We start from the raw sequence: 25,180 nt of genomic DNA, 5'->3' as shown, positions 1-25,180 counted from the left end.
CCTGCTTTGTGCATGAAGAGCACAAAGAAACTTCTCCGTCATGAGGCCAACTCGCCAGCTCGTCCTGCTGCTCTTCTTGGCATGCATTTCGCTCCTTTCCACCCAAACCTCCGGTTCTGACAAGCTCGAGATAGGCCAGAACCTCACCGACGGCGACACGCTCGTCTCAGCCGGCGGCTCGTTCACCCTGGGGTTCTTCTCCCCCGGGGCGTCCACCAAGAGATACCTGGGCCTGGGCATATGGTTCTCGGTGTCCAACGACACTGTTTACTGGGTAGCCAACCGCGCCGACCCTCTGCTGGGCGACATGTCCGGCATGTTGGTGTTCAACGGCGGCGGCACCCTCCTCCTGTTAGACGGCTCTCGTCGGACGCTCTGGTCATCGGATTTCTCCGGCGGCGCTACTGCTGCGGCGGCCCAGCTTCTTGAGTCCGGCAATCTGGTCGTGCGCAACGGCAGCAGTGTCACCTACCTGTGGCGGTCGTTCGATCACCCGTCCGACACCTTGCTGTCCGGCATGAAGCTCGGCAGGAACTTCTGGACAGGAGCCGAGTGGCAGCTCACATCGTGGCGCTCGGCCGACGATCCGTCTCCGGGAGACTACCGCCGCACGCTGGAATCTAGCGGACTGCCGGAGATCGTCACGTGGTACGTACGGCGGCGTGAAGACGTACCGCACGGGCCCCTGGAACGGGGTCTACTTCAACGGCGTCCCGGAGGCGTTGACGTACGAGGACAGGTACCCGCTGCATGTGACGGGCCTCACGGCCAGGCCGATGGAGATAACCTACGGGTACACCGCCGTGGCCGGCGCTCCGCTGACTCGCGTCGTGGTGAACCACACCGGCGTGGCGGGGCGGCTGGTGTGGGACGCGAGCACCCAGGCGTGGGTCTCCTTCTTCAGCAGGGGGGCGAGGGACAGTACCTGCGATGCCTACGGCAAGTGCGGGGCGTTTGGCCTCTGCGACCCCGAGGCGGCGTCCTCGTCGTTCTGCGGCTGTGTGCCGGGGTTCAGCCCCGTGTCGCCGGCGGCGTGGCAAATGAAGCAATATGCGGGCGGGTGCCGGCGAGATGCCCGTCTGGACTGTGGCGGCGGGACGACGACGGACCGCTTCAGGGAGGTGCCAGGTGTGAGGTTTCCCGACACGCAAAATGCGACGGTGGACCTTGATATGGCTACTTTGGAGGAGTGCCGGGACAGGCGCCTCGCCGACTGCTCGTGCTTGTCCTACGCCGCCGCCGATATCCGAGGCGGTGGCAATCGTAGCGGCTGCGTCATGTGGGCGGATGCCATCGTTGATCTTCGACTCATTGTCAGCGAGCAGAGTCTCTACTTGAGGTTGTCCGAATCAGAATTTGGTATGTACATCCATTCTCGTGCTCTTATCCATTTTATTCTACGGAGCATGGCCATTTTTTGTCTTGAAATAATTCACTAGATTTGCTTTGGCTGCCACAGATGTAGCAGATGGCCGTAAGAGGTTTCCTATTGTACCGGTTGTGGCACCTCTAGCTTCTGCAACAGCTATTCTTCTGGTCGTTTTTGTGATTTGGTGGAGATGGAGGAGCAGAATCTTAGGTAAATTGTATGGGAGCACCTGGAACTCATCTAGCTGAGACATACCTATGGTCTCATTCACTTATGATGTCAGCCTGTTCTAGTGAGTTTGTTTCTCGCTCCCCTCCGATCTGGTTGTCTTCGTTTTTTGTGGGTGGCTGGCCTAGTGCGCTTTCTTGATTTTTGTTGGGCCGCACTCGGCTTAGCCAGTTCTCGTGTTGTGCGGCAAGACTAATATATTTTGCCAAGACGCTTGAGCTACTAGTAGTTGCTACCGCTGAAAAAAAGAAAAAAAAACTAGTACTTGCTGTTTGAAGACATGGGAGCTAGGTGGAAGCTTGTAGAAAAAAATATTGATGCAACAATTGACGTCACAAACTGATTAGCCATGACATTTTGTCGATTTTCTATTACTCCATTTCACCATAATACGTTGGCAAATGTTGTTGCAAGTATATTAACGGAGCCATGTAGATTTTTTGATGTTCCCTTACACCATAAAACATGTGATTTTCGGCTTCAAAATTGTTCACGGATATAAAAATTTCCCTATATTTAAAATATTTTGTCAAATACAAAAAACAATATTCACTAGCATTTAAAAATCATGAAGTTGGAAGAAAACACAATTTCTCCAAAATGTTCACCATTTAAAAAAATCATGATTAAAAATAAAAAAATAGAAATGAAATCCACCACCAGTTGTAGTCGTGTTGGGGCATCACCATAGTTGTAGTGTGGGTTGCAACACTTGCAGCCGCCTTGGTGGCCCGTCTAGTTGTGATTCCCCCTTTGGGACATGCAATTGCAAGAAAACCTGGAAAGCGTGCTGTTGCGGTTCCCCCTTGGGGACATGCAATGGCGACAAACCCCTATAAAATTATTTTTTGCGGGGAAACCCCCATAAAATTTGCAGTTGCGACATGCCTTAGAAACCACGCGGTTCTGATTCTCACCCTTTGGGCTTGCAGTTGCGACAAACCTAGAAAATTTGCAGTTGCGACCTACCTTAAAAAAATCACAGCTACACACACATCTCTCTAAAACTAGCACAACCTGGATGCTGACAAACACTACATTAGGGGAGTTTCGTTCTTTCATGACTAAAAACATGGTTGCTGCCTATGTGACAACCATGACAAAAAATGGCTGATGAGTCAAACTCTCTGAAAAATGAAGGCATCCTCTCTGAACATTGACTCATGAGTCAAACTCTCTGAACATTGACTGATGAGTCAACTCTCTGAATAAGTGATACACAATTCAACACTAGCATGGAAAAGATGTGGGGACAATCTGAACGATTACTGAACATGATGAGTCAAACTCTCTGAACTTGAAGTATGTCTCTCTGAACACTGTGTTTAGTCTAAATACACATAGACAAAGCATTTTGGGGTTCTGTCCTTGTAAAAAATTGTGAAACTAAAAATTGAGATTAAAAAAGGGTCACTAAAAAACACTAGTGTGCCTACAACAAAATCAACAAAAAATAGACGAAAAAAAGGAAAAAAACATAGTTGTGTGTTCATTAAGGAGTAACAACTAGGGGCTCTCAAGTTATTAGTTGGCGCTTGGTTGCAAAATTTTAGCTTCAAAAAGATACGGAAAAAAGTGTTTGTGAAATATAAACTATCGAATCAAAAAAGGTTGGACTAGCAAAAAAAGAGGCATGAACACAAAGAATCATAGTTGCAAGTCAAAAAGAAAAATGGTGGACTCCCTAAGATCACAAAACACAAAAAATGCAAATAATGACACTTTACTTGCAAGTGGCAACAAAAAAATATGATCCCACAGTTTCTAATCGACCCTAGACTTACAAGTGGCATGAAACAAGAAAACCCAGTTGCAAAGTTGACCGTTGACTTGAACTGGAATCAACAAAAAAATGTTGCAAGCCGAGTGTCCACATGCAAGTGGGCATCAAAATAAAAAAAACAAGTTGCAAGTCGAGTGTCCACTTGCATGTGGCATGAAAAAACAAATGAACCAGTTGCAGGGGGAATGTCGACTTTCAAGTGGCATCAAACCAAAAAGACCTAGTTGCAAGTCGATGGTATATTTAGAAGTGACATGTGCCCCCCCCCCCCCAGTTGCGAGTCAATGGTGGACTTGCAACTAGGGCAATTACAAAAGTACAGACAAAAAACAGACCAGTTGCGAGTCAATGGTGGACTTGCAATTAGGGCAATTACAAAAGTACAAACAAAAAACAGACCAGTTGCGAGTCGATGGTGGACTTGCAACTAGGGCAATTACAAACTACAAAAAAATGAGTTTGCAAGTCGATGGCCGAGTTGCAAGTGGCATGCTGGCACCCACATTTGTGGGTCGATGGTGGACTTGCAACTAGGGCAAAAACAAACTACAAAAAAGCCAAGTTGCAAGTCGATGGTCGAGTTGCAAGTGGTATCGAGTAAACAACCCTAGTTGCGAGTCGATGGTCTACTTGCAAGTGGCATGCAGACACCCACAGTTGCGAGTCGATGTTGCACTTGCAACTAGGGCAATTACAAAACTACAAAAAAATCAGACCAGTTGCGAGTCAAATGTCTATTTGCAAGTGGGATGCATGCCCCCCACAATTGCGAGTCGATGGTGGACTTGCAACTAGGGCAATTGCAAAAATTACAAACAAAAAACAGACCTGTTGCGAGTCAAGGATCTATTTGCAAGTGGTATGCGGGCCCCTAAAATTGTGAGTCGATGGTTGATTTGCAACTAGGGCAATTGCAAAAACTACATACAAAAAACAGACCAGTTGCGAGTCAAGGGTCTATTTGCAAGTGGCAAAGCAGCCCCCTCACAGTTGCGAGTCAAGGGTCTATTTGCAAGTGGGAAGCAGCGCCCCACGGTTGCGAGTCGATGGTTGACTTGCAACTAGGGCAATTGCAAAACAACAACAAAAAGCCAAGTTGCAAGTTGATGGTCGAGTTGCAAGTGGCATTGAGTAAACAACCCTAGTTGCGAGTCGATGTTCTACTTGCAAGTGGCATGCGGGCAACCACAGTTGCGAGTCAATGGTGAACTTGCAACTAGGGAAATTACAAAACTACAAAACAAAAACAGACCAGTTGCGAGTGGAGGGTCCATTTGCAAGTGGCAAGCGGGCCCCCACAGTTGCGAGTCGATGGTGGACTTGCAACTAGGGCAATTGCAAACAACAAAAAAAAGCTGAGTTGCAAGTTGACGGTTCAAGTTGCAAGTGGCATCGAGTAAACAACCCTAGTTGTGAGTCGATGGTCTACTTGCAAGTGGCATGAGGGCACCCGCAGTTGCGAGTCGATGGTGGACTTGCAACTAGGGCAATTACAAAACTACAAAAAACAGCAGGCCAGTTGTGAGTCGAGGGTCGATTCGCAATTGGCATGCGGGCCCTTCACAGTTGTGAGTCGACGATGGACTTGCAACTAGGGCAATTGCAAAAACTACATACAAAAAATAGACCAGTTGCAAGTCCATGGTCAAGTTGCAAGTGGCATCAAGTAAAACAACCCTAGTTGCGAGTCGATGGTCTACCTGCAACTGGCATGCGGGCACCGACAGTTGCGATTCGATGGTGGACTTGCAAGTAGGACAATTACAAAAGTAAAAAAAAATAGACCAGTTTCGAGTCGATGGTTGCAAGTAGACGGTCAAGTTGCAAGTGGCATCGAGTAAACACCCCCAACAACCAACACAACAACAACAACAACAACAAGAAAAAACAACAAAAACAACAATGTACAACAACATAAAAGACCAGTTGCGAGTCGATGGTCTACTTGCAAGTGACATGCGGGCCCCCGCAGTTGCGAGACGATTGTGGGCATGCTACTGGGGCAGTTACGAAGCAGCACACAAAAATTGGCTAGTTGCAAGTCCAGGGTTGAGTTGCAACTGACATCGAGTAACTACCCAAAGTTCCAAGTCGATGATCCACTTGCAAGTGACATGCGGGCCTCACAGTTGCTTGGATTCCATCAACGTCGACAACCCATCCCCCAACCCCTAGTTGCGGTTGCATTATATGTCCTGCAGTTGCGCTGGGGTGTGCTGAGTTGCAAATTGCTCCGGGTTGGAGCGGTTGCAACTACAATAAAAAGACCTAACAAAAAATTGGAACCGATTTCATCGGCACCAACAACTATCCCCTGACCTCCTGTTGCGGTCACATTATATGTTCTGTAGTTGTGGTTGGAGCAGTCGCAAGTACAGCAAAAAGACCTAACAACAAGAAAAAAACTGACCAGTCGCGAGTCGATGGTCTACTTGCAAGTGGCATGCGGGTACCCACAAATTGTGACTCGATTGTGGACTTGCAACTAGGGCAATTAGAAAAGTAAAAAGACAGACCAATGCGAGTTGAGGGTCTATTTGCAAGTGGCATGCGGGCCCCACAGTTGTGAGTCGATGGTTGACTTGCAACTAGGGCAATTGCAAACAACAACAAAAAAGTCGAGTTGCAAGTGGCATCGAGTAAACAACTCTAGTTGCGAGTCGATGGTCTACTTGCAAGTGGCATGCAGGCACCCACATTTGCGAGTCGATGTTGGACTTGCAACTAGGGCAATTAGAAAACTAGAAAAAACATACTAGTTGCAAGTCGATGGTGGAATTGCAACTAGGGCAATTACAAAACTACAGAAAATAATAGACCAGTTGTGAGTCGAGGGTCTATTTGCAAGTGGGATGCAGGCCCAGCCCCTACAGTTGCGAGTCGATGGTTGACTTGCAACTAGGGCAATTGCAAAAACTACATACAAAAAATAGACCAGTTGCGAGTCGAGGATCAATTTGCAAGTGACATGCGGGCCCCCATAGTTGCGAGTCGATGGTTGACTTGCAACTAGGGCAATTGCAAAACAACAACAAAAAGCCGAGCTGCAAGTTGATGGTTAATTGAGTTGCAAGTGGCATCGAGTAAACGACCCTAGTTACGAGTCGATGTTCTACTTGCAAGTGGCATGCGGGCACCCACAGTTGTGAGTCAATGGTGGACTTGCAACTAGGGCAATTACAAAACTACAAAACAAAAACAGACTTGTTGCGAGTGGAGGGTCCATTTGCAAGTGGCATGCGGGCCCCCACAGTTGCGAGTCAATGATGGACTTGCAACTAGGGCAATTGCAAACAACAACAAAAAAGCCGAGTTGCAAGTTGATGGTCGAGTTGCAAGTGGTATCGAGTAAACAACTCTAGTTGTGAGTCGATGGTCTACTTGCAAGTGGCATGCGGGCACCCACAGTTGCGGGTCGATGGTGGACTTTGAACTAAGGCAATTACAAAACTACAAAAAACAACATACCAGTTGCGAGTCGAGGGTCTATTTGCAATTGGCATGCGGGCCCTTCACAGTTGCGAGTCAATGATGGACTTACAACTTGGGCAATTGCAAAAACAACATACAAAAAACAAACCAGTTGCAAGTGGCATCGAGTAAAACAACCCTAGCTGCGAGTCGATGGTCTACTTGCAACTGGCATGCGGGTACCCACAGTTGCGATTCGATGGTGGACTTGCAAGTAGGACAATTACAAAAGAAAAGAAAACGGACCAGTTTTGAGTCGATGGTCTATTTGCAAGTAGACCATTTGCTAGTAGACGATCAAGCTGCAAGTGGCATCGAGTAAATACCCCAACAACCAACACAACAAAAATAACAACAACAACCAACAACAAGAACAAAAACAACAAATACAACAACATACAACAACATAAAAGACCAGTTGCGAGTCGATGGTCTACTTGCAAGTGGCATGAGGGCCCTCGCAGTTGCGAGACGATTGTGAACATGCTAGTGGGGCAATTACGAAGCAGCACACAAAATGAATGAATCTACACCCTAAAAAAATGTCTATATACATCCGTATGTGGTAGTCCATTTGAAATCTACAAAAAGACAAATATTTAGGAACAGATGGAGTAGAATGGATCTAGCTATCACCCTCTCCGTGAGTCAAAAATATAAATAATGATTATCATAAAAAGAAAACACAAGAGAAAAAAAAGGAACACAAAAAGTATAAAAAATTATCTTCTAATACATTTAAAAAATTAACCAAAATCTCATCTGAGTAGAAATCAGTTTTAAAAAACTTTACATGTTTTCTCCCAACCAAAAAATAATAGAAAAGTGAAAATAGAAAAAAAGATGGTAAAATAGAAAGTTAAATAGGAATAATGGACAAAAAATACAACTACAAAGAAAAACCAAATGCAGAAAAAACCCATCTTGTTATCTCCTGTGCACCCCTGTAGCTAGCCTAGGACAAAAAGAAAAAAAGAACTGGCCCAATGTCACAAGCCCACACAAGGCCGAAGGAAAAAAGAACCATCACGGAGTCTTCTCCCTCAGCGTGATACAAGAAAAAAAGAGTGACAGAAAAAAGAATGGGCTGCGAGCCAACCAACAGATGGGCTGCACCTTGTGGGCTTGTGGCTAGGAAGCTCTCCACCTGGAGAAAATACGAATCACAACGTGATTGGATCCGACGATGGAAAAAGTGAATGAGACCAAAAGTTTTCTCAGCTGAATGAGTTTTAGCAAAACCGAAATTGTATACCTCCCTTTTGCTCTTATTTTGCATGAGAAAAAAAGGGGAAATGCATGGTAAATAGGTGTACAATGCTGAAGTCCGTGCTCATTAGGGCATGTACAATGATGCTATCTTAGGAGTGCCACGTAGGATAAATGATGAGGTGGAGGAGATAGAACTCATAAGAGAAGGCTTGTCTTCTCTTATTTAAGATAAGACAAGAGATGATCTCTTAGCACAATATGTCTCACCACATTTTTAGGAATTGCTAGTTATTGAAGATAATGCTAAGAGATGACCCATTGTAGACATTTTTCTTTGTCATCTCTAAATTACATGCAAAACTTAAGATAAGATTATCTTATCAATCATTGTACATGCCCTTACAAGCACTAGTAGAAAACAGGGCTTTGGTCCAGGCCGGGTCAGCCCATTAGTCCCGGTTCAATCCAGAACCGGGACCAATGTGGGCATTGGTCCTGGTTCATGACCCCAGGGGGCCGGCCGGGCCACATGGGCCATTGGTCCCGGTTCATCTGGACCTTTTGGTCCCGGTTGGTGGGATGAACCGGGACCAATGGGCCTCGCTGCTGGCCCACCACCATTGGTTCTGGTTCGTGGCTTGAAACGGTACCAAAGGCTCCCCTTTAGTCCCGGCTCATGTCACCAACCGGGACCAATGAGGTGCCTATATATACCCCTCGCTCGCGAGCAGAGCACCCCAGTGCTCTGTTTTTCTCTGGCCGAGGGGGAGAGGGCTTGGTGGTGCTCTAACTCACCTCCTATGCACACAAGGTGTTCGATGGAATGCCCGAGCCACACTACTTAAGCTTTCTCCTCTCCAAGCTCGACCTCCAAACTCCATTTTCCATAATATTTGTCTAGGTTTAGCGGTCCGTCACGCCCCGTCCCCGTCTTCACCGCCGTCGATCACCCGCGCCGAGCTCATCGCCGGCACCACCGTGGTGAGCCTCTTGTTCTTATCCTCTTTCTGAAAGGAAAAATATTCTTACTTGTATGTTTACATAGATACTTGTATTATTTTCTTACTTTTATTATTGCATCTTATATAGTGCGATGGTTTTGGTATCCGCCCCCGTCGGCCCTCGTCCTGTCTATGATTCGGATGTGGTATATATATTATCTTTATAACTATTGGTTCATTTATTGTTTATGAAAATTATGCCAACCAACGTGACATAGATTTTATTTATGTAGGATGTATGTGAATCGGAAATGCCAACCGACCCTATTGTTGAGAGGTTAAATTTAGTTGAAGAAGAAAACAATTTGTTGAAGGAAAAAATAAAAAAAATTGAGGAGGAGAAGATGATATTGGAGTTGCATGTTGCGGATGTCGTCGATGATCACAAGATCAAGATGGATGCAATGCGCTTGAAGATTAGAAAGATTAGAAAATATGCCATTCATATCGAGGCTTGGTATCATTATGCCGTTGGATCAATTGTTACCTTGGTTGCGATTATGATCGCATTTGTTTTTGCATTCACTAGTAGAAAACAGGGCTATCGTCTAGGCCGGCTCAGCCCATTAGTCCCGGTTCAGTCTAGAACCGGGACCAATGTGGGCATTGGTCCCGGTTCGTGAGCCCAGGGGGCCGGCCGGGCCACGTGGGCCATTGGTCCCGGTTCGTCTGGACCTTTTGGTCCCGGTTGGGGGGACGAACCGGGACCAATGGGCCTCGCTCCTGGCCCACCATCATTGGTCCCGGTTGGTGGCTTCAATGTATGGTTTAATTAATTAGATGCTCTGGAGAGCTATATGTTGTTAGATGAGAACTATGTATGCACTTTGGTTTTAATGTGATGATGAACTTCTATTAATTTGGACACTTAATTATATATAATGCACGCAGATGAACCGGCAATGGATGTACGGTGACAGGCACACCTGCGAGTACATTAAGGGCGTGCATGAGTTTCTCGATGCGGCTGAGGCAAACAAGCAGAATGGTTTTATGTGTTGTCCATGCACTGAATGTGGGAATACGAGGTCTTACTCTAACCGGAAAATCCTTCACTCCCACCTGCTTTACAAGGGTTTCATGCCACAGTATAATGTTTGGACGAGGCACGGAGAAATAGGGGTTATGATGGAAGACGGCGAAGAAGAAGAGTACGATGACAACTATGTGTCCCCTGAATACGGTGATGCTGCAACGGGGGGAGCTGGTGAAGATCAAGAGGAACCAGACGATGTGCCCAATGATGCTGCAACGGGTGAAGCTGCTGAAGATCAAGAGAAAACAGACGATGTGCCCGATGATGATGATCTCCGCCGGGTCATTGTCGATGCAAGGACGCAATGCGAAAGTCAAAAGGAGAAGCTGAAGTTCGATCGCATGTTAGAGGATCACAAAAAAGGGTTATACCCCAATTGCGAAGATGGCAAGACAAAGCTCGGTACCGTACTGGAATTGCTGCAGTGGAAGGCAGAGAATGCTGTGGCTGACAAAGGATTTGAGAAGCTACTGAAAATATTGAAGAAGAAGCTTCCAAAGGATAACGAATTGCCCGACAGTACATACGCAGCAAAGAAGGTCGTATGCCCTCTAGGATTGGAGGTGGAGAAGATACATGCATGCCCTAATGACTGCATCCTCTACCGCGGTGCATACAAGGATCTAAACGCATGCCCGGTATGCGGTGCATTGCGGTATAAGATCAGACGAGATGACCCTGGTGATGTTGACGGCGAGCCCCCCAGGAAGAGGGTTCCTGCGAAGGTGATGTGGTATGCTCCTATAATACCACGGTTGAAACGTCTGTTCAGAAACGAAGAGCATGCCAAGTTGATGCGATGGCACAGTGAGAACCGAAAGAAAGATGGGAAGTTGAGAGCACCCGCTGACGGGTCGCAGTGGAGAAAAATCGAGAGAAAGTACTGGGATGAGTTTGCAAAGGACCCAAGGAATGTATGGTTTGCTTTAAGCGCGGATTGCATTAATCCTTTCGGGGAGCAGAGCAGCAATCACAGCACCTGGCCCGTGACTCTATGTATGTATAACCTTCCTCCTTGGATGTGCGTGAAGCGGAAGTTCATTATGATGCCAGTTCTCATCCAAGGCCCTAAGCAACCCGACAACGAAATTGATGTGTACCTAAGGCCATTAGTTGAAGAACTTTTACAGCTGTGGAATGGAAACGGTGTACGTACGTGGGATGAGCACAGACAGGAGGAATTTAACCTTAAGGCGTTGCTATTCGTGACCATCAACGATTGGCCCGCTCTCAGTAACCTTTCAGGACAGACAAACAAAGGATACCACGCATGCACGCACTGTTTAGATGACACTGAAAGTATATACCTGGACAAATGCAGGAAGAATGTGTACCTGGGACATCGTTGATTTCTTCCGACCAACCATCAATGTCGAAAGAAAGGCAAGCATTTCAAAGGCGAGGCAGATCACCGGAAGAAGCCCGCCATGCGTACCAGTGATCACGTATTTGCTATGGTCAATGATTTACACTACGTAGTCTTTGGAAAGGGTCCCGGTGGACTAGCTGTTCCGAATGACGCTGAGGGACACGCACCCATGTGGAAGAAGAAATCTATATTTTGGGACCTACCCTACTGGAAAGACCTAGAGGTCCGCTCCTCAATCGACGTGATGCACGTGACGAAGAACCTTTGCGTGAACCTGCTAGGCTTATTGGGCGTGTATGGGAAGACAAAAGATACACCTGAGGCACGGGAGGACCTGCAACGTTTGCACGAAAAAGATGGCAAGCCTCCGAAGCAGTATAAAGGTCCTGCCAGCTACCCTCTTACGAAAGAAGGGAAAGAAATCTTCTTTGAATGCCTGCTCAGTATGAAGGTCACGACTGGCTTCTCATCGAATATAAAGGGAATAATAAATATGCCAGAGAAAAAATTTCAGAACCTAAAGTCTCATGACTGCCACGTGATTATGACGCAACTGCTTCCAGTTGCATTGAGGGGGCTTCTATCGGAAAACGTCCGATTAGCCATTGTGAAGCTATGTGCATTCCTCAATGCAATCTCTCAGAAGGTGATCGATCCAGAAATCGTACCAAGGCTAAGGAGTGATGTGGCGCAATGTCTTGTCAGTTTCGAGCTGGTATTCCCACCATCCTTCTTCAATATCATGACGCACGTCCTAGTTCATCTAGTCGACGAGATTGTCATCCTGGGCCCGTATTTCTACACAATAAGTTCCCCTTTGAGAGGTTCATGGGAGTCCTAAAGAAATATGTCCGTAACCGCGCTAGGCCAGAAGGAAGCATCTCCATGGGCCATCAAACATAGGATGTTATCGGTTTTGTGTTGACTTCATTCCTGGCCTTAAGAAGATAGGTCTCCCTAAATCGCGGTATGAGGGGAGACTGACTGGAAAAGGCACTCTTGCAAGAGACTCAATAATATGCAGGGACGGATGTTCTTGGTCTCAAGCACACTACACAGTTCTACATAACTCTACCTTGGTGACCCCGTATGTCGATGAACACAAGAACAGTCTGCGCTCCAAACAACCGGAGCAGTGCGACGACTGGATTACATGTGAACACATCAGGACTTTCAGCAGTTGGTTGGAAACACGTCTCAGAGGTGACAACACTGTTTGTGATGAGTTGTACTTGTTGTCCAGGGGACCATCTTTGACTGTATTGACTTACAAAGGATACGAGATAAATGGGAATACATTTTACACGATCGCCCAAGATCAAAAGAGCACCAACCAAAACAGCGGTGTCTGCTTTGATGCAGCAACCGAGAGCGGAAAGGACACATATTATGGTTACATAGTGGACATATGGGAACTTGACTACGGACCTGATTTTAAGGTCCCTTTGTTTAAGTGCAAATGGGTCAATCTGTTAGGCGGCGGGGTACAGGTAGACCCACAGTACGGAATGACAACAGTGGATCTGAAAAATCTTGGGTACACTGACGAACCGTTTGTCCTAGCCAATGATGTGGCACAGGTTATCTATGTGAAGGACATGTCTACCAAACCGAGAAAAAAAAATATAAGGAAGCGAATACATCATACGATGAGCCAAAGCGCCACATAGTTCTTTCAGGAAAAAGGGACATCCTAAGAGTGGACGGCAAGACAGACATGTCTGAAGATTATGAAAAGTTTCATGAAATTCCTCCCTTCAATGTCAAGGCTGACCCAAGCATCCTGATAAACAATGAAGATTATCCATGGTTACGGCGCAATAAGCAAATGAAACAAGCGAAGAAAAAGTGAAGACTTTCTCCCGCAACTATTATGATGATACCATGCCAACTTTGTAACACACGAACATGCTACCATTGTCCGTTTTATACATGCACATGCTATGTGGGTGAAATTATGATACCATGCCAACTTTCAACTTTTTCAGAGTTCATTTGAAATGCTTTCATGTCTTATGGTTCGGCCCTCGTAATACCATGACCATTAGTCCCTGGCCCATGCCAACTTTCAACTCTCAACTTTCTAAAACTAAAAGCAAAAAGAATTAAAAAATAAAGCAAAAAACAAAAGAAAATAAATAATGCAGAAAACAAAACAAAAAAACTGGAAAAAATAGCAATAATAAGTATTTTGTTGTAAGTAGAAAAAAATAAAAAAATAAAGCAACAGAAAGTTTATAATTTTGCTGACCTAAAAGCAAAAAGAATTAAAAAAAACAAAAGAAAATAAATAATACTGAAAACAAAACAAAAAAACTAGAAAAAAATAAAAATAGCAACAATAAGTATTTTGTTGTAAGTAGAAACAAAATAAAATAAATAAAGCAACAAAGAAAACAAAAAAAACAAAAAAAGTGTTTTCAAATTTGAAAACTAATGTCACTAACAGAAAGTTTATAATTTTTCTAAAACTAAAAGCAAAAAGAATTAAAAAATAAAGCAAAAACAAAACAAAATAAATAATGCAGAAAAACAAAACAAAAAACTGGAAAATAATTAAATATAGCAACAATAAGTATTTTGTTGTAAGTAGAAACAAAGAAAACAAAAAAACAAAAAAAAAGTGCCACCTAGTGGGCACCCACGGCCTGAATACGACTAAAAACCCTACCATGGGCCAGGATTCAGGCCCGCGGGAGGCCTAGTAGGCCCACAGGCACACATTGCACGGTTAGGCCCGAAAGCCTGCTTTGGAGAGGAGCTCGAGAGGGAAGGCGCACCGCACCTTATAAACAGGTGCGGCTCCCTCTCAAGTAGGGAGGTGGGACTAAACATTTGGGTGCGGGGCAGCACAAGGCCTTTGGTTCCGGTTGGTGGCACCAACCGGGACTAAAGGGGGCATTGGTCATGGTTGGTGCCACGAACCGTGACCAATGCCCCTCTGTAGTCCCGGTTGGAGTCACCAACCGGGACCAAAGGCCGCCGCTTCCCGCCCTTTGGGCTGCTGAAAATTGGCCTTTGGTCCCGGTTGGTGGCACGAACCGGGACCATAGGTAGGCATTCGTCCCGGTTCGTGCCACGAACCGGGACCAATGCTCTGGCTATATATACAACACTTGGGAAATTTCCGCCAACTGCTCCCATTCCTCATCGTCAACGCCGCCAGGCTGCCCCTCTCGCGTTGTCGCCGCCGCGGAGCCCTGCCCCTCTCGCGTCGTCGCCGCCGCCACCGCCGAGCCCTGCCCCGACGCCGTCAGGCTGCTCCACTTCGCCGTCCTCGCCGCCGCCGCCGAGCCCTACCCCGATGCCTTCCCGACCTGTTCCCACTGTGAGCCGCCGTGCCGTTCCCCTCCTCTCCTCCTCTCCCCCCGCCGCGCCTTGCCGCCGCCACCAGCCGTGCTCTCTTGCCGCGCCCCGACACCGCCGCCCGCCGTGCTCTACCCCAACGACGCCGCCTGACCGTGCTCCACTTGCCGCGTCGCCGCCGGTTCGCCGCCGCCGCCCGCCGACTCTGCCTCGACGCCGCCGCCTGGCCGTGCTTCGCTTGCCGCACCGTCGCCGGTTTGCCGCCGCACCCCGCCTCCGCTGCCCGCCTCTGTTAGTTTTTTTGAGATATGTATGCATGTGTGTAGTGTATATGTGTATGTATGTGTATGTGTGTGCAGTGTATATGTGTGTGCATGCAGATATGTATTAGTTTTTTATTTAGGTTTTTAATTAGTAGATATTAATTTTGTTCATATATGTATGGATGCATGTGGCTATGTATGTATGTATGTATCGGGTATGTCATTGTCGATATACCCCCTACCAGATAACTTCGACATGAGGGGGGTCGATATACCCCCTCCCCGATAACTTCGACATGATGGGGGGAGGGGGTCGCCGAGGGTTCGAGGGTCACCGAGTGTTCGAGGGTTCGTGGGGGCGAGGGTCGGGAACTAACTAGGGTAGAGGGTCGAGGGTTGCCGAGTGTTCGAGGGATCGAGGGGGCGAGGGTCGGGAACTAGCTAGGGTAGAGGGTCGAGGGTCGCCAAGTGTTCGAGGGGGCGAGGGTCGGGAAGAAGAGGAGAAAAAAAAGAGGAGAAGAAGAAGGAATAGAGGAGAAGAAAACTTCTTCTCCTCTATTCTTTCTTCTTCTCCTATTTTTTTCTTCTTCTTCCTCTTCTTAAGGGGTCGAGGGTCGAGGGTTTCAGGGTCGAGGGTTCTATAGGGTCGAGGGTTCCAGGGCAGTCTAGGGGCCGAGGGTTCCAGGGTCGTCGAGGGTTCGAGGGGTCGAGGATCGCCGAGGGGTCGAGAGAGGTTTCCTAGTGTCAAAGTATTGAAGAAATCCATGGCTTCATCATTAGCCGGAAGTAACCAGGGCATGACGAAGTCCTCCAAAGTTATTTTGGAATGGTGTCCCGGATAGGATAATTTGCCTTTTTGTATGAATTTCAGCAAAGGCCTTCCAAATAACGATATTTGGAAGGTTCTTGCTGAACTTTGTACCAAAAAGCGAATTATCCTATCTGGGACTCCGTTCCAAAATAACTTTGGAGAGCTTCGTACCATCATGCACCTGTTACTTTCGCCTAATGATGAAGACATGGTTTTGTTGAATCCTTTGACACTAGGCAACCTCCCGACCCCTCGGCGATCCTCTCGAACATGAGAGGAAGAAGAGGATAAAAAAAGAACTCCTCTATTCTTTCTTCTCCTCTTTTTTTCTTCTTCTTCCTCTTTATTTTATCGGGAACGAGGGTCGTCGAGGGTCGCCGAGCGGTAGAGGAGAAACCCTAAATAGAAAGTATTGTCGGTGTGAGATACATGTACCGTCGGTGTCGGACACTACATCCACGTCCCACAAGTGGCGCGGGCTTCGACGCCCACGTCACTTGTGGGACGTGGATGTAGTGTCCGACACCGATGGCCACATGTATCTCACACCCACGATACTTTCTATTTAGGGTATCCTCTACCGTTCGGCGACCCTGACCCTCGATGACCCTCTATCTTTCTTCCCCTCTTTTTTTTCTTCTTCTTCTCTTCTTCTCTTTTTTTCTTCTTGTTCCTCTTTATTTTATCGGGAACGAGGGTCGTCGAGGGTCGCCGAGCGGTAGAGGAGAAACCCTAAATAGAAAGTATCGTCGGTGTGAGATACATGTACCGTCGGTGTCGGACACTACATCCACGTCCCACAGGTGGCGCGGGCTTCGACGCCCACGTCACTTGTGGGACGTGGATGTAGTGTCCGACACCGACGGCCACATGTATCTCACACCCACGATACTTGCTATTTAGGGTTTCCTCTACCGCTCGATGACCCTCGACGACCCTCGTTCCCGATAAAAAAAAGAGGAAGAAGAAGAAAAAAGAGGAGAAGAAAGAATAGAGGAGTAGAGGAAGAAGAAGAAAAAAAGAGGAGAAGAAATACCTCTATTCTTTCGTCTCCTCTTTTTTTTTCTTCTTCCTCTTTTTTTATCCTTGAAGCGTTGTCGAGGCCACCCCAAACCCTAGAGAAGCAGCGTTGAGGCCACCCCAAACCCTAGAGAAGCAGCGTCGAGGCCACCCCAAACCCTAGAGAAGCAGCGTCGAGGCCACTAATTAATATTAGTTCTACGTTTGCCACTAATATATCCATCTGTCATGTTTGAATAATAATTGCCATGTTGTCAATATTTGTAGAAACTATGGACACCGCCCGAGACGAAGTACAAGAAGAGTTGTTGGGGGACATAATCGCACGAGGAAGTGATGCCGTCTGCTCGTTGTTTCTCAACGACACCGATGGTCTGGAAGCAGCTGGCTATGATTATGATGGCTCCGGTGACCTAATGCCGGTGCAAGAAGGAGACCGTGAGGACGGCTCCGGTGACCCAATGCCGGAGCAAGAAGGAGACCGTGATGACGTCTCCGGTGACCGAACCGAGTCCGGCCAGGTATATATATTAGTTAAGCTTCTGGTGACTAGCTAATTGATGCATTCATTGTTTTGGTATGTACACATATTAATTAAGTCTTTGTTCTTTTTTCTAGCCCTCCGGATCGAGCACAACTTCGGTAAAGAGACGAGGCCCGAAGAAAAAGTTGAGCTCGGATGAAAAGTTTGAGATCATAGCAATCGCGCCCGACGGCCAACCGATTGAACCCCTCCGAACAAAGAGCGCATTTGTTGCTCAGTGCGGGGTTTTGGTTAGGGACAAGATATCGATCAGCATCCAACAATGGTTTAAGCCGGCTACAGAAGACCCTGAGGTGTCTTATGTCAATGATATGCAGAAAAATGATCTTTGGACTGAGCTGAAGTCAAATTTCACCCTACCGCCAGAGGATAATCCAGAGAAGCCAGTTAAAGAGCAATTAATCAAGTATTTTGCTCTTAAGAGGATGGCAGAACTATTCAAGGTGGAAGAAAGAGCTGAATAAGTTTGTCGAAAATAATGAGACACCAGAATTCAAGGGCAGATATGAGAAGATCAAAGATCACTGGCCCGCATTTGTGGCACACAATACATAGGAAACGAGTAAGAAGATGTCGGCGACAAACAAGCAAAATGTTGCGAAGAAGAAGCATCACTATCGCACGGGGTCAGGTGGCTACCTCGTAGCCCGGCCTAAGTGGGCCAAGACTGAGAATGATCTCGTTGATAAAGGGATCGAACCAGAGACAATTAACTGGCCAGACTGTTGCCGGACTTGGTTCTTCGGGGCTGGCGGAACCTTGGACCCTGTAACAGGGAAGTGCATTTGGACGAATGATCAAATGGACATACCAGTCAGGAAGCTTCAGCACTATATCGAAGCAGCGCAGCAAGGGACGTTCTTTCCAGACAGAGAGAACGACGAGCTCACAATGGCCCTCGGGAATCCTGAGCACCCTGGACGGACACGAGGCACGCCGGGCTCCATTCCGTGGAAGGTTAGGTTTCCGGACGCAGGCAGTTACAAATCCCATGAGAGGAGGAAAAAAGTGCAGCAGACCCAAATGCAGGCGCTGCAAGCAAGGGTACAAGCAATAGAGGAACGAGAAGCAAATCGCAGCAAACGTACTGCCGAAGCTTCTCCAGAAGCTACCCCGCCATCTCAGCGGAGAAGCAGCGTGGCTTCCGCCGAGCTGCTTCAGCCGGAGCATGCCTTGACGGCTCCTGCCAGCTATCCCGTGGATGCTATCACGGAGTCTCAAAATTGCCACCTTATGACGCAATGGATGAATTTGAAGGTTAAGGCGGCTGTTTTGGCTCTGTTTATCCTACTGAACCCGGCGCAACTTTTCACTGCCGGCCGATTCCAGAAGGATATGCTAGGGTGATGGTGGATGAAATAACGGAGGGATTTGAGGACCTCCAGCTTGACCACCCTACCGGTGAAGGGGAGACTAGGCTGGGGTCTGCTCTGAAGACTCCATGCCTATGGTGGAAGGAGCTCATCAACCTTCCGAACTAGACGCCTCCGCCTCCTCCTCCGGCAAGTAAGGTCACTCCGCCTCCTCCACCACCTCATCCTCCGACGAGTCAGGGCACTCCGCCTCCTCCACCGCCTCCTCCTCCGGCGAGTGACGATCAGGGCACTCGACCGGCTCCTTCTCCAGCGTGTGGCGGCACTCCGCCTCCTTCTCCGTCTGCGCCGACGCGCCCGAAAAGCCAGCCTCCTCCTTCTCCGCCTTGTCAACAAGGACGGAAGAGACCTGCCGCCGCTCCGGCTGCTCCGGCGCGTCGTAGTCCTTCTCCTCCGCCTCGTAAGCAAGTAAAGAAGACAGCCGCTCTGTCTGCTCGACCGGCGTTTAGCAGTACAGCCAGAGGCAGGAGGAAATATAGATTTGGTCCTTCTCTGAAGACTCCACAGAAGTTACCATACGAGAGGACCCCGGAGGAGAAAGCCAAGATCGCACAAGAAGAAGTGAGGAACTACTTTGAAGGGGTGAAAGCAAAGAAACATCCACCTCCGGAGGAGAAGGTAGATCCGGTGAAAGCGAAGCGCACTCTGGCTGCCCTGACAAAACCACCCAAGTCTCCGCCGAAAGGAAACTATGAGCGCATTATTGGAAAGGAATTTGCCGAAGCGAAGCGGTCGGGAAGTACTGTCAGTGATCAAAGGCTGAAAGAACGACGAGCTGGGAAACAAATTGCCCAGCTCGGTGAACAAGCGAAGCAATCGTGCCGCCCGCTCAAGGTGCCTAGCGACAACGTCGCTAATGATCCGAGGATGGTGCCCGGTTATAGCAATCTTGGCGATTACCTGCCCGACGATGTACATTATGATTTCATGGAGGTGCAGATACAAAGATACGAGTACGGGAAGCCTCTCGTTAAAGATGAAAGATCTCTATCAACGATGATGCAAAGATTGCATGATTGGTACTTGAAAATCTGCAGAGACTCTAGGGGGAGGAGTACTTTGTATGTGAAAGTTAAAAAGGAGCATGACCTCGTTGGAATTGAACTGTTGCCTGTTCCATTTGAGGAGTTCTTTCAGTTTTTCAATCAATTGGCCCTCGATAAAACAACGGTCGCCTGCTAATGTCTGTAAGTAGTACTACTTCTGTCATTAAGTCTCTCTATATAGCTCAGCCCTTTCATTGTATGTATTTATAATCATCCTCACTATATTATGCAGATTGAAGATCGCCGAATTGAAGAAAAGACAAGTCGGTGATATTGGGTTCATTAACACATATCTCATAGATGCAACTCAGGTTAAATTTCATGCCGCAGCTACCGAGGCCAACTTGCTACGATCGTTGGTAATAAATGAAAACAAAGATATAATACTCTTTCCTTACAACTTCAAGTGAGTGTTACTGTCTTGTGCGTATTCGGTTTCCCTTATATATTAGTCAAGGTTATAGTAATGTAATTGATGAGTTATGCATGCATGTGCAGTTTCCACTACATTCTCCTAGAGATTAAGCTTGAGCAGGGACTAGTAACCGTCTTAGACTCAAGACGAAAAGATCCCCAGGACTATGCAGACATGACTCAAATACTCGAGAAGTAAGTTAAATCGATCATTATCCACCATATCAGCAACTTTGTTCATTTCCTGATATATTAAGTAATTGTTTTCTTTGTCCGGCAGGGTTTGGAGAAAATTCACTAGAAAAGCTCTGGGTCTGTCGAAGGAGCTGCAATTTAGACACCCGAAAGTAAGTACTATAGTAGCATGTTCCGCGCATCTACTAGTGATTCAAGCGCTAGTTTCATCAATACCATTTGGCATTCTTGCTTATCAGTTTGATTGACCTCTATTTCTTGTAAAGTGGTTGTGGCAGGAACAAGAGAATGATTTCTGTGGATACTACGTTTGCGAGTCCATCCGCCACACGACCTGTGAGCGGGGCTACACTGACGAACAATATGAAGTACGTAAATAACAACATTCACAATTTTATTTTATTACCATCATTTGTGTTGAGTTTCATTCATTCATATATATATGTATTGACCCCCTTCTTTAAATTAGATGTTTCGGAAGCGGGATTAACTCCTAGCACCAGCTCGCATGCGAGTAATTCAAGAGGAATTGGCGGCATTCTTTCTTGACCACGTGATCGCTGAAGACGGAGAATACTATGTGGACCCTGAGTCCGTATGATTATATTTGTAAGAGATAATTATTGTATATATGTAGCCGGTAGTGTCGGATAGATATACGAGAACTTGTTGTTCGACCAATCTCTCGGAGAAGGAGAGGTGGTCGATATCACTTCTCTCTGTATGCATATATGTTCATGACGATCTTCTGTTTCCTTCGTTTGCTTACTAGCTAGCTAGCGTGTCTAGTCCTCTCTATACATATGTATAGTACGTAGCGTCGACCAAGCACGGACATAAGAGAGGACACTTCTCTCTATTAATTATAGCTAGCTAACACAATATATGAAACACCTAAATTAACCCCCCAAAACCCCCAAATCCCCCCCTTTCAAAAAAACCAAAAACCCCAGCCACAGAAATGCTGACGCGTGGATGCCTATTGGTCCCGGTTGGTGCCACCAACCGGGACCAAAGGGTCTCCTGCCTGGGCTCCGCGCACAGGCCATGTGGAGGCACATCTGTCCCGGTTCTGGATTGAACCGGGACTAAAGGGACAGGGCATTAGTACCGACCCTTTAGTCCCGGTTCCAGAACCGGGACAACAGGCCCTTTTTCTACCAGTGAAGCTAGCCTAATATTTACTTTTTTCCAGATAATGAGACCCAATATTTTGTTATATATATAAGACAGTTTCAAACTTAATGATAAACTAATCATTCCATTTGAAAAGGACTTAATAATCATAATTGTCTTGTTTCAGGCGCTATTCCTCAAAATCTATCTATGGGAGTCGTCCCTTCGGTTAATCTAGCTACTATAAACCATGTCACTGAAAATTTCTCCGAAAGTAACATTATTGGTCAAGGTGGATTTGGCGTTGTTTATAAGGTTAGTCCTCCACTACTCATTCTTTTTTTTTTGAATATTGGCAGGAGAACTGCCAAATTCATTGATCAGAAGAAGGTGTTACAAGAATCCTCAGAGGAGGAAAGCACTGAAAAAACAGTGCGAAAAGAAAAGAAATAAAAAGGACCTGTCGGCAGCACCATGAACCCAAACTCTACCATCAATCGTGAACACCATCGAATCCATCGTCGGGATTCTCCAAGGTGACGCCCCCAAGAAGGAAAACGATGTTGAGAACACCGCCGTCACCCGATCTGGCACTGCCTGATCTTAGGTTTTCACCCGGAGATCTCACGCCATTGGGTAGGAAGGGCAAGCGGCTCCACAACGATACCTTCAAGGAGGACGACGACATCCGTGGATGCCGCTACCGCCGGCAATGACAATGTCGATGCATGATTTTCATCCGGAGCCGAGTCTTCCACCAACAAATCCAGGATCTGAGGCCACCAGCGCCACGGAGCATCACATCCGCATGCGAACACTACCAATAACGAGTATGTCGAAGCCGCACGCAGAAACTCGGCGAGCACACGCCAACCTGGCCGGTCCACACAGCCGCTCGCAAACCCTAGGCGAGCCAAGCCGGATCTGGCCATTCTCTATCTCCGTGCGCAGAACTGGGCGATCCTCCGCACCGCAGCGCACAAAGAATGCAGAGGGAAAGCCGGACATAGCCGGTCCGCACCGCAGCGCGCAGAACTGGGCGGGATCCAAGCCAAATTGTGCCGTCCGCACCACCGCGCGCAAGGCCAAGAGTGCTCGTGCTGGATTTGGTCTGCGCAAGCCTCGTGAAGCACCAAGCAAACTGGAAGGCGCCACCACTCAAGGGAGCTGGCGTGTACGCACTTGAAGGAGAGACACCACCAGCAACCCCGACTCCACCGCTACTGCCTCCACACGCCAAAAACGCAGCCGACCCAGGCGCGAAACGCAGCCATCCGACTAGCAGGCCCGCGGCGCCAAACCATCCCGCCGTGAGCGAGCTAACGGCCACATCTGGCCGGCCGACCCTGTTCCTATGGCGTCAGAGGCCTCCTCGCGCCAACGACGCGCGCTGGCACCCCTGCCTCGCCCTTCCACAAGCCAGCAGAGGCCAGATCTGCCCCGACCGACCGCAGGGACCCCGCGCCTGTCGGACCCGCGACCTTCTCTCGCCGGCAGCGCCCGCTCCACCACTCGCCGCCATGGCGCGCCGGGCAGCGCCAGCCCTCGCCCAGTCACACGCCGCAGCGCCCCTCGCCTTCGCTAAGCGCAGCAGCCCCGCACAGCCCGCCTCGCTTGCAGGGGAGGAAAACCCGCCGCCGCCGACACCGCGCATGCTTTGCCCGGCGGCGCTCGCCGGCGGCGGCGGGGAGAGGAAGGCTGGAGGTGCGGCGGCGACCGGCAGCTAGGGTTAGCTCGCGGGGAGCGACACGGGGCTCGTTTCGCTCTTCCTCCACTACTCATTCTAGACATCGTGACATACATCATATCAACTGGACGTTTTATGCGTGACTTAATAAAATTGGTCTTGAATTGACGTAAGTGCACTTCGCGCGGGCGGGGAGGGGATTTCGTTATGGTTACATTGACATATAGAGAACAACCCTCAACAAACTGAGGACTCACTTCATAAATAATTTCTCTAATTTGCTGATTCACCAGGGCCAGCTCACTGACGGAAGAATGATTGCTGTTAAGCGGCTTAAACAGTCGGCTCTCACCAGAAAAGGAAAGAAAGATTTCGCTAGAGAAGTTGAAGTGATGGCCGGGCTCCGGCACAACAATCTCGTTCGTCTCCTCGCATACTGCAATGAAGGAAAAGAGCGGATACTAGTTTACGAATACATGCAGAACAAGAGCTTGAACGTCTACATATTTGGTACTCGCTGCTCGCTGAAACTAAAGAATTTTCTTTCCAATTGTGTTATGGACGTTCAACTATCTCATGAAATATTCCTGCGTTCAAAACACATCATGCACTCTTACTTCACTTTTGTTCGAAATTCCTTTGCTTTAATTCTAGTTGTTGTTGTACACTTGTACTAGAGTAGACTACGAGATGCAAGTATATTCAGGAACGCATATCAATTTATTTCGTACTAACAGGCACACCTAGCCTTCGTACTTCATTGAACTGGGCAAAGAGACTTGAAATAATCCATGGTATCGCGCATGGTATCTCGTACCTTCACGGTGGATCAAGCGAGAGTGTAATCCACAGGGATCTCAAACCAGGCAATGTTCTTCTAGACGATGAATGGAAGGCTAAGATAGCGGACTTCGGCACTGCCAAGCTATTCGCCATTGATCAAACAGGGCCTGATCAGACAGTCGTTGTTTCACCGTAAGAAAATTTATCTTTTCTAGAAGAAATAGGAGGAATATGAGAACCAAATATATATCACATTGTTGACTTTCATGAAGGGGATATGCAGCGCCAGGGTATGAGAGGCAAGGAGAGATGACGCTAAAATGTGATGTCTATAGCTTTGGAGTTATCCTCTTGGAGACACTAAGTGGGCAAAGGAATGGCAGCATGCAGAGGCTACTTTTGAACGTAAGCGTGGTCTTGTTTGCGGTTTCTTAACCATGTTGTCGTGAATTTATTTATATCATATTGTTACAAATTGCCACACAAAAGTAGAAAAAATTTATAAGCTATACAAATGCTTCTAAGGTAAAGGTATAATACCTTGAACTTTTAGTGGACCTAAATGAGCATCAATGCACCCAAATCCGATATTGGCTGACATAATTAACCATTTTCATTTGGGATGAACTATGAACATTATATAAGATTCCACAATTTTTCAAAATAAAGTAAGGAAATCTCTTTTTTGCAGGCTTGGGGTCTCTGGGAACAAAACAAGACTATAGAACTTCTCGACACAACAATATCATTGCCACTTTCTGAGTTTGAGCCTGAGCTCTTGTCTGAGCTCAAACGATGCATACAGATTGGACTTCTTTCTGTCCAGGATATTCCCAGCGACAGGCCAACCATGTCTACAATTGTCGCCATGCTAACAAGCACTGCTTCGCTGATTAATCGGCCGGGAAGGCCGACCATGGATAACACGGCTATGCATTCGTCCCATGAGCTTGAATCCAACCTCTCGAGCCCGAGTACAGATGATCTGACATAAATTGCCTCTGTGGTTGAGTCGGATTAAGAGTTGTTGCCTAATGATTTCTCAGTTCAAGTTACAGGTGTGAATTGTCTTTATTCCATGGTCTTTTTTGTATGGGTGGTACCTCTCCATAGTGCCCTAATTCCTTTTCTTTTACTTTGTGTTACTCTTTTA

General features: G+C 47.4%; 1 pseudogene; it reads left to right on the top strand.

Annotated features, from left to right (window-relative positions):
* On the top strand, nucleotides 1-25,021 carry LOC147987340 (G-type lectin S-receptor-like serine/threonine-protein kinase At4g27290; annotated as a pseudogene).
* The last annotated feature ends 159 nt before the right edge of the window (nucleotides 25,022-25,180 follow it).

This window comes from Triticum urartu, chromosome 2A, assembly GCF_056163025.1.
Source record: "Triticum urartu cultivar PI428250 chromosome 2A, HENAU_Tu73, whole genome shotgun sequence".
NCBI lineage: Eukaryota > Viridiplantae > Streptophyta > Magnoliopsida > Poales > Poaceae > Triticum > Triticum urartu.
Note: the sequence above shows the minus strand (reverse complement) of the source record. Positions and strands in the feature narration are given on the sequence as shown.